This window comes from Balaenoptera borealis (assembly GCF_965194805.1).
Source record: "Balaenoptera borealis genome assembly, chromosome: 20".
Classification (NCBI taxonomy): domain Eukaryota; kingdom Metazoa; phylum Chordata; class Mammalia; order Artiodactyla; family Balaenopteridae; genus Balaenoptera; species Balaenoptera borealis.
The window spans coordinates 22793385-22803157 of record NC_138879.1 but is presented as its reverse complement, the minus strand read 5'-3'; the positions used below and the strand labels follow the sequence as shown (position 1 = coordinate 22803157).

General features: G+C 48.5%; 1 protein-coding gene across 3 annotated transcripts in view; it reads left to right on the top strand.

Annotated features, from left to right (window-relative positions):
• Positions 1–137: 137 nt before the first annotated feature.
• MAP3K14 (mitogen-activated protein kinase kinase kinase 14) overlaps positions 138–9773 on the top strand; it is a 42297-nt gene continuing 32661 nt past the window's right edge. For all 3 annotated transcript variants that reach the window (XM_082371447.1, XM_082371446.1, XM_082371445.1), the window contains exon 1: positions 138–238. The gene's annotated coding sequence lies outside the window, so the exon portion shown is untranslated. The remainder of the gene's footprint in view (positions 239–9773) is intronic.

The window sequence follows — 9773 nt, the reverse complement described above, 5'->3', positions numbered from 1 at the left end:
GAGTGGGCGGGGCCAAGGGTCTAGGTGAGGCCAAAGCAAGGAGGCGCGAAGCGAGGCAAATTTGCTGCCGCCGGCGGAGGCGTGGCCCCGGGGGCGGCCGGGAAGGCGGTGAGGGGGCGGGGCCCGAGGCGGGGCGGGGCGACCGTGGGCCCTGAGAGCAGCGGTCGGCGACCGGCGGCAGGAGATCGTGGACGAAGGGAGCGCGACACTCGCTGGTGGGGAGATCGGCGCTCGGCCGGTAGGTGACTGGAGCGAGTCCCGGGGCGAGGGGCAGAGGGGATGGGTCGCTCCTCAACCCGGGGCCGGGCTGCGGCCTGGCCCGCCGCCACGGAATGGTGGGGGTCGGCGGCGCGGCCGGGGGACCCACTCGCGCGCGGGCCCTCGGCCCTGGCGGCCGGCCGCCGGCGCTCTCTCACTCACGCTGCCAGGGCCACGGTCTCACGCCGTGCTCAACCAGCACACCCACAGGCCACACGCTCGCCCGAAGCGCGCGCAGGGACGCCTTGCTTCCCCTTCTCCAACATCCTTGTTTCTCTGCGCCAAGCTGCCCCACCGCCAGGCCTGCCCCTCCTGCTCTGTTCCCTGGATGCCCCCCAGGATGAGGGCTCACCTCGGCACCGGGCAGAAGGTGCCTAACGCCCAGGTGCGCCGGGTCCGTGAGCCCTCCCACCTGTCCGGGCAGTGAAACTCTCAGGCCTTTCCTGGGAAGTTCTGGGGTCACACCCCGAGCCTGGGAGAAGAGGCAGAACCTGCCCTTGGCACCCAGCGGGGCAGTGCAGGCTACTCGCAGCATCCTCTTTCTCTCCCTGACCCCTCTGTAATTCTTCTGTCCATTCCACTCAGGACTTTATCTGTCAGCTCAGATAAAATATCCCATCTTGGAAGCCCATCGTGGCCCTGGCAGCCTGCAGCCACCGGCACCAGGCAGAAGGAGGCCACTTGTAAAGTACAGAGAGTCCCACCTGCCCGGGAACCTCCTCGGTGCTGGATAACTTCAGAAAAAGCCGTTTTTTCCTAATTGAAGTTAAAATATTGCTCTCGGTCCTAAGGGTGGACTAGGGGATGAATGGAGAAAAGAGACAGAAATCAGTGGTGTAAATGGTAAAATTATTATTTTTTAACTGGGGGACAGTGAGTACCTGTCCCTTGATTAAGAACTTGAAAAGCAAATGAAGTTAAATGATGAGAGATGGGGCCTAATACAGAATAGAAGTCTGAAGTTTATTCCAGGAAAAATGTTGAAAACCCCTTGACTAGAAACATGGTCTTTCTGAAAGAGTAGAGGGAGATAGTATCTTAACATTAGTGATGTGTTTTTTACTTAGTATCTTCATACTTGTAACCTCCTTTTCCCTTCAGATGTCCATGTGATAAGATAGTTAGTATTGTCCTGCTTTAGAGGTGAGGCACCTGAGGCAGGTGTGTGTTTGTCGGGGGCGGGGATGTAAATAGATCTTGCCTAATGCCTCATAGCTAGGACTCAGGGTGAAGACTTGAACCTGGGCCACTGGAGTCTTTCCCAGGCTCCTTCCCCTGGACCAGGACCACATTTATGGGACTTAAGATGCAGGACAGAGGGAGAAGTGTTTGCTGGGGTATTTATGCTTTTAACATGAGAGAACAGGTGCTTGTGTTACAAAGTGTTTGGATTTACTCTTGGTGTTTTTTAAGTGATGTCAAAGACAGTTCCTTTGGTGCAGCAATGCCAGACATCTGAGATTTTCAGACACCTTGAGGACATCCTCGTTTATTTTGAAGGGTGTGGTGAACTTCTCAGAAGGCCTCAAAGTAAAAGTACTAGTCTCTGACTTCAATTTTAGAAATATATACCCAGGTATATGTTCCAGCACTTTTGTGAAATCAGACAGCAGTAAGCCGCCAAGCTTTAGGTCACCTTCTGACTGTTTTCAGAGTCTAAGGAGTAGTTAGTTCTGAAGGGGGTTTTTCGCCCCTGGTATTGTCAGTTAGAGTTTGCGGGAGCGGCACCACAGAGACCCTGCCAAATGAGCCTTCATCTATTAAACAAAAATGTCTGGTTGGCCATTTCGCCTCAACAGACGGAGGTTTGGTTCCTCATTTTGGTTCTCCTGTTGAACACTGACTCCATTGTGATCTGCTTGGAGTGTTTGTATATCACTTAATGTTGAGAAGCAGGCCTGCCCTGATTGGTTGTCCAACTCCAGGCAGCTGTTGTGATTTTGTTTGGTGCGTGGTAACCGTTCATCCTGACCAGGGTCTGGTGAGAGATCTGTAGATATGCGAAAGAGGTAAAGCCCGATCCAGGGTTGTTTTCCTCATTGTTGGCACCCTCTTAAGAGTGTCCTATCACTTTGGCCTGCAAAGTCACTTTTAATTTCCTATTTTTTTTCCTGTCTCGATGGACAGCACATGAGCTTTCCTAACAGGCCTGCCTGCCTTGATGAAGAGCTGAGAGATTAATGTTGGTTGACCTGACACATGTTTTTTCTGGGAGAGTAATTAAGAAATCTGAAGGGCTTCCCTGGTGGCGCAGTGGTTGAGAATCTGCCTGCTAATTCAGGGGACACGGGTTCAAGCCCTGGTCTGGGAGGATCCCACATGCCACGGAGCAACTGGGCCCGTGAGCCACAGCTACTGAGCTTGCGCGTCTGGAGCCTATGCTCCGCAACAAGAGAGGCCACGATAGTGAGAGGCCCATGCACCACGATGAAGAGTGGCCCCCGCTTGCCGCAACTAGAGAAAGCCCTAGCACAGAAACGAAGACCCAACATAGCAATCAATCAATCAATCAATCAATAAATCTTTAAAAAAAAAAGAAAGCAATCTTAAAACCAAATTCAGTCCTAAATCAAAAGTGTAAGTCAGCTTGATACACACATAGACAGCATCTTTTGTACCAATGGCTTCCATCATCTCAGAGGTGTTTTTTTTTTCCTGGCAAAAGGTTAAAATGCAACTAAAATTCTGCTTTCATGATTAATAAGTCACTACCGCAGTTGTGTCTGATGCTTCCTGTTTGCCCCATTTTAGTATTTCAGTTAAACTGGAAACATCTGAGCCTTATGGGCACTTTTGATGGCACCAACGTGAAATTGGCGGGAAGGGGGACAGTTCCCTGTCAGTGGATTTAGGGAGCTTTAAGGATAAGCCAGCCTCTCTGGCCGCTGCACGCCTGAGATCCTTCAGCAGGAGAAGGAATGGGGGTTGAGCACCTTCAAGGGGTAGGTGAGCGTTTAGAGTGATGCACGTGTGAAGGCTTTGCATTTGCTTGGCGATGCTGACTGAAATGTTGAAAGCAGTAGATGAGAAGTGGAAGGCCAAACATAGGGCAGATCGTGTGGTAGAACATTTCAGTTGAGCTGAGCGAGACACTGAAGTATGTTGGATTTGGGGTCTTCAGTTCTGGCCTTGTCTTACTGCCTGAGTGACAATGCAGAGAAAAGTCACTTTTTCTCAGCAGCCTGTGCACCCTTCTTTGTACTCTATCAATAGTTTAAAAGATCCCCTTCCTGTGGTTGCCAAGGTGGGGGGGCGGGGTTGGATTGGGAGTCTGGGATGAGAAGATGCAAGCTATTACATATAGAATGGATAAACAACAAGGTCCTACTGTATAGCACAGGGAACTATATTCAATATCCTGTGATAAACCATAATGGAAAAGAATATGAAAAAGAATATATATATATGTATAACTGAATCACTTTTCTATACACCAGAAATTAACACATTGTAAATCAACTATACTTCAATTAAAAAAAAAAAAAAGATCCCCTTGCCCTTGCTATTTTATACCCTTTAATCTCTTATCCTCCTGATATAAATCCCTTGAAATTATATGGCATCCAGAGTAATGGTACTTAGTGGCTATTTTCTGTATTTTCTCACAATACTCCCGTAAAGAAAGGCAGGGACAAAGATCAGGAATGTGAGGCCTAGTAAGGAGAAATAAAGGGGATGAGATTACTCAGGAAATCAGTGTCATGCCTAGAAGCTAAACCCACGTTTCTTGATATCTAGTTCACTGCCTCTTCTACTAACTTACTCATGAAAGGGTAAGTTGTTTTCTTTTTTTTTTTTTTCCAAAACAGGTCAGTTTTGAATATAACTAAACCAGGGTAGCTGCTTTATTTATCTATTTATGTTAACAAGTATTAATTAATAAGTGTTAGCAATTAATTATTAGTTGATATTGATTATCCATAATAATTATTAACAAAAGTCTAAAAGATGAATAGAGCATCCTCTGGGCGAGTCTGCTTATCCCCGTTTTACAGATGCAGAAATTAAAGCAGAGTGGTCAAGTGATTTGCCTGGAGCGGTAGAGCAAGTCCACGGCATCTTCGTATCCAACTTGGGGGTTTAGGCTGTCGGGTCAGGTCCAGGTCTGCCACTGTCTGCCTGTGTGACCTCAGGCAAATCACTTCACTTCTCTAAGCATTGGGTGCCTCGTCTGTAAATACTTCATGGTGTTGTTTTGAGTAGAAAAGGAGAGAATGTATGTAAAGTGCTGAGCTCGGTGCCTGGCACAGAATAAGCCATAGGACACAATGGCTATAACTGCTGATGGTGGTTGTAGTAGTAATCGCAGTACTAGTAGTTGCCGATTACCACTTTGACTAGACCTGTTTTCTGTAAGATGACGTCAGGAAGGGTCACACTGCCTGATAAGGGCAGTCATTTTCTCAGCAGGACCTCCCGGGGGACATTTCTTCTGTCTAGAGGGTTTAGCTGTCAGGTTTTCCCTGTCTTACACTAAATACTGCCCTTACCACCCTCCAAACGAGTCTAAAAAAGCTCCAGCTCTGCCTGGTCAGAGTTGGCGAGCCTAACCCTTGGCCACCCTCGGCCCTCCCAGGACTCTGGCAAGAGGCAGAGCTGAGCCTTTCTAGGGCCGTCCTGTGTCCCCCGTGCAGCAAAGTGGGTCCCAGCCTTAACTCTGGAGGGGAAAAAAAGGAAAACACTGTGTAGAATATAAGTCAGCAAGGACTCATTCTTCTCTGTTTGGGAGACCAGGAGGGAAACCTGGGTTCTGTGGGGCAAGGTTCCCACCACCATGTGGCAGCCTCAGCTCACTACGCTTTGTCGCCTTATTGCCAGTCTGGGGGCCCTGGATCCGCAGTCAGGGACTTGCAGATTTCCCTTTAAATCACCCAAGAAAAAAACCAGTTTCACATTATATTTTAAATTCTTTTTTTTCCCCTTCTTAATACAAAACAAAAATACAGGCTCCCACCAGGCTGACGTTGCCTTTAAATAACATTTTGTTTTCTCTTGGGGAAGCTTCCTTCGTGGCCAAAGAGTCATTTCTAAAGTGAACCTAGTTTTTAGAAAAAATAGATCACCGGATGTCAAGCCTCGTGTGGAGCTCGGTTCAGATGAAAATGAAACCAGCAGATCTGGAGTGGCAGCTCCACACTTCACTTCAGGCTGCAGGTGAGAGGCAGAGTGTGTCTGGGCCCGGCTTGGTAACTGGTCGGCCCCACAGGGTGCATTTGATAGGCGCCTTAGTCATTTTCCAGGCAGCTTTGCTTAGGTGAGCAGAGCACTTTCTCTGGAAGGTGAGTCACCCTTGCAGGGGTGTAGGTGACAGGCGATTTATTCCCCAGCTCAGTTGCAGAGGAAGTCTTGAACAGACCTTGTTGAGAAGCCCTTTGCCAAAGGTCATGTTCATTTCGGTCCAAGGACTTTGGAGGCAGGGGCAAGGAAGCAAACCGAAGGCTCCCGGGGCTTGCGGACTGACAGAGAGATGGATCCCCCGGCAGGGGGTTCATGTGGACCCGGCACAGAGCCCAGATCAGCAGTGTCACTGCACTCTTGAGTCCAGCCACCTTGAGAGTGGAAAATGGCCCACTTCCAGTGAGAGTCAACAAAGAAGCAGGAGGAGAGCTTTGGCTCTAGGGAGCTGGGAAACCCCTTGGCAAAAAGCAGAGAGATACATACCATACTTTGGTGTGAAAGGCCTTTTGGGGAACCCTTTTCTACCTGCCTTCCTTTTCGCCACCTGAGTTGGAGGCTCTGAAGAGCTCCAGTGATTAGGAAGGCTAGATTCAACCCTGGCTTTCAGGAAACTTTGGAATTCTGAGCCTGCCACACTTCTGGAACCAGTGTTTGGACTCAGAAAGAAGCTGCAGGGCTTCCCTGGTGGCTCAGCGGTTAAGAATCTGCCTGCCAACTCAGGGAACACGGGTTCGAGCCCTGGTCTGGGAAGATCCCACATGCCACGGAGCAACTAAGCCCGTGTGCCACAACTACTGAGCCTGTGCTCTAGAGTCTGCGAACTACAACTACTGAGCCCACGTGCCCCAACTACTGAAGCCCGTGCGCCTAGAGCCCGTGCTCCGCAACAAGAGAAGCCACCGCAATGAGAAACCCACGCACCCCAACGAAGAGTAGCCCCCACTCGCCGCAACTAGAGAAAAGCCCACGCGCAGCAATGAAGACCCAACACAGCCAAAAATAAAATAAATAAAATAAATTAATTTATTTAAAAAGAAAAGAAAGAAGCGGCAGAGGGAACTCCTGAGCCATCTCTTCCACCCGGTTTCTGGATGCTGTGCCTTCTGACCTTCTTACCACTAAAGCCGTGACCAGGTGTCCTTCAAGGCAAAAAGTTTGTTCAGACTCTGTGTTCTAGACCAGTGCAGTTGGTGTTGAACTTGACTGCTGAGGGTCAAGGACCTCTCTAAGCAATGTCCAGATCACACCACCAGGTGGGCTTGACTTTATTGAAGCCACAGGGGAAGAGCTAGTATTACCTTGTTTCCTTTATCTGTTGCAGGCTCCCCTCCAGCCCCCCCTACCCACACCTCATCCATCTGGACTAGCCAGCAGTCACTTTGGGTGGGCATGGCTAAGTGACCTTAGGCCTGAACCACTCTGTCAAGAAAGAGCTATTTGAGTTATAGCCTGGAAGTGATCATAACCGTTTGCGTGCTCTGTTTTACAAACGAGAAAATGGTGACCCCAAGAAGCTGAGTTGCCCAAGGCTACATGGCTAGTTAATTGCAGAATCTGAACTAAGGTCCAGGCTCTCTGCACTGTGCTGTGCTGCTCCTTGAACAAAAGAACTACTCCTGGAGTAGGAATTGTATTTTTTTAACTAGCTCCTCCTTCATATCCACACCCAATCCCATCACTCCCGGCCTTTCTTCAAGCTTTGCCAGACCTGGGGAGGGTGGAGCCAAAGCGGCAGCTGCTCTGAGTCTAAGAAAAAGTAAACAGAAAGCTATTTATTTGACACTCTCTTGTACCATGAGGTTCGTGTAACCAAAAGGAGGTGAAGGTTGATAAGAAAATACAATTCTGGGCAGGGTTACCCGGAAGTCTCAAAGGTTGCCTACACCTGTAGGTCACTGTCCTACCTCACCAGGCAGTATCTTACCCAAAGTGGGTCTTCAGTAGCTATGAATGATTGATTGTGAGGCTACAAACCCACTGGGCACCATGAAGCTCCTCTGCATCTTTCTCCTGTTGTGTTACCTGTGGTGTGCAGGTAGCCAGAAGACCCAGAGTAGTTGGGCGTCATTCCCTCGGGATCCGTCCAGCTCCTCTCAGTGAAGAGGCTCTTTCTCGTGGGCAAAGCTCGATGTCACATCTAGATGGTGGCCTCCATAAGTGCAAAGAGCTGTTGTATCTGAGATCCACCACCCACCTTCTGCTGACTGCGACATTTCCTTTTATCAGAACAGAATTAGTCCTGGTCAATACTAGGGATAGGTGGGAGGCTTGGGAGGAAGGGGGCTTTGCCAGCCTCAAATGAGGATGCTATTGCCAATTAAGATTAGAAATGGAGGGACTTCCCTGATGGCACAGTGGTTAAGAATCCTCCTGCCGATGCAGGAGACACGGGTTCGAGCCCTAGTCCAGGAAGATCCCACATGCCGCGGAGCAGTTAAGCCCATGCACCACAACTACTGAGCCCGCGCTCTAGAGCCCGCGAGCCACAACTGCTGAGCCCGTGTGCCACAACTACTGAAGCCCGCACGCCTAGAGCCCGTGCTCCGCAACAAGGGAAGCCACCACAATGAGAAGCCCTCCCACCGCAACGAAGAGTAGCCCCTGCTCACCACGACTAGAGAAAGCCTGCACACAGCAATGAAGACCCAGCGCAGCCAAAAATAAAATTTTTTAAAAATAATAATAAAAATATAAATAAAGAGTCTGCCTTCCAGAGATCCTCTACGAACATTCCCTGTCATACCACAGGTCCCAAACCCTTTCCTCCCTTCCTGGGGGAGGACAAGAATGTGACCCTGTGTTGAAAGGGACATGTCCTCAAGCTGCTCACTCAGGCCAGTCTGTCAAAGGATGTGTAGGGCAGCATCTGAAACGAGGCCATGATCAGGGTGCCACTGCCAAAGGGCAGAGCTGGACTGTGTACTTCCTTCCATTTACCCCCATACATTGGAAGCCTTCTGTGGAAAGCCAAGTTGTTTGGGTTTCTTGTTTATTCTGAAGTTCCTCAAACTAGTTCCTCAATTTCAGGACCAGTCACCAATAACTACAATGAATTTGACACCTCTTCCCTTCCAAAGAGGCTGAGCCCGTCTTTCTCCATCTCCGAAAACAGGTAGACCCTGCTTGAAGCCAGTCCCACCTGTGAAAAGCAGAGTTACCAACCAACAGAGGAGGGAAGTGGTTGTGTTGCAGCAGGATTGACCATAGCCCAGGGAACTGCTCCTTGCTCAGAATCCAATCCGAAAAGTTAAATAAGGAGAAGTTTTTCACAAGCAGACCTTGCTTGCAATGATGACCTCAAGGCTTGGCAAGATCCAGAAGTGCATTTTGACTCATCAAAGAAAGCTGGTTGTGTTTGGCACGACTTTAGTGTTGAGGGCAGTTAGTGGCACTATAATCTTTGGAAACTGATCGTTATTGAGTGGTACACACTGCAGCCCCCACTTAATCAGAATATTCAGTTACACAGAATACCCCAACCTACAGATTTCAGTGACCCTATGAAATTTTTATATATAACATACATTAAAAATTCCTTGCTGTGTATTGTAGAAAATGAAGTGGTTGAGGTTTTTCTCAATACTACCCCGCCCCCCATTCTCCTGAGTAACTGCCTCTGTGGATCAGTGATGCCCCAGTGGCATCTTTTCTATATGCTATTGGCTCTCCTCATGCAAAGGATTTGAAAGTTGAATTGAAAATGTCGTTGTAATACTTTTCTTTTAAAGTTTATACAATGCCCTATATCAGGGCCTGGAGACAAAGTAATAACCGTATTTATGAATTTAGTAACTGATGCTCAACGCTTTGCTATTAAAAACAAAAACAAAAAACAGTAAAATAGGCTCAAGAAGCCTGGAGCCAGGCTTTATAAAATGAATGGTGAATTTGAACTTTGTCATACTGTTGGTCCCTGGGATGGGTCCAGCTGTGCTGGGCATGGGTGGGCTAAGGAACACAGGCCTGCCACATGCTTGGAGTCTTTGATCCCCATTGCCATTTTAAAGTTGCTTTTTCCAAAACTTAGGCTGGCTGTATTTATGCTTCCTAATTGAGATGCTTCCTCCTGGGTCAGTCCCTGGGTTTCTCACTAACAAACCTTTGGCTTGTGGCAGCTTCTGCATTGGGGTCCCAATTTTTAAAGCTTGAATCATTTGAAAATGGATTCAGTGTCATGGTTAAGAGTATGGACTTTGACATAAAAGAGTCCCACGTGCAAATCCTGCTTCTGCCACTTCCTTGCAGTGTGACCATGGGAAAATTACTTGACCTACTGAGCCTCAATTTATTCCTCCATATAAGGGGAATGATACTAGAGTTATTGTGAGGATTCAAGA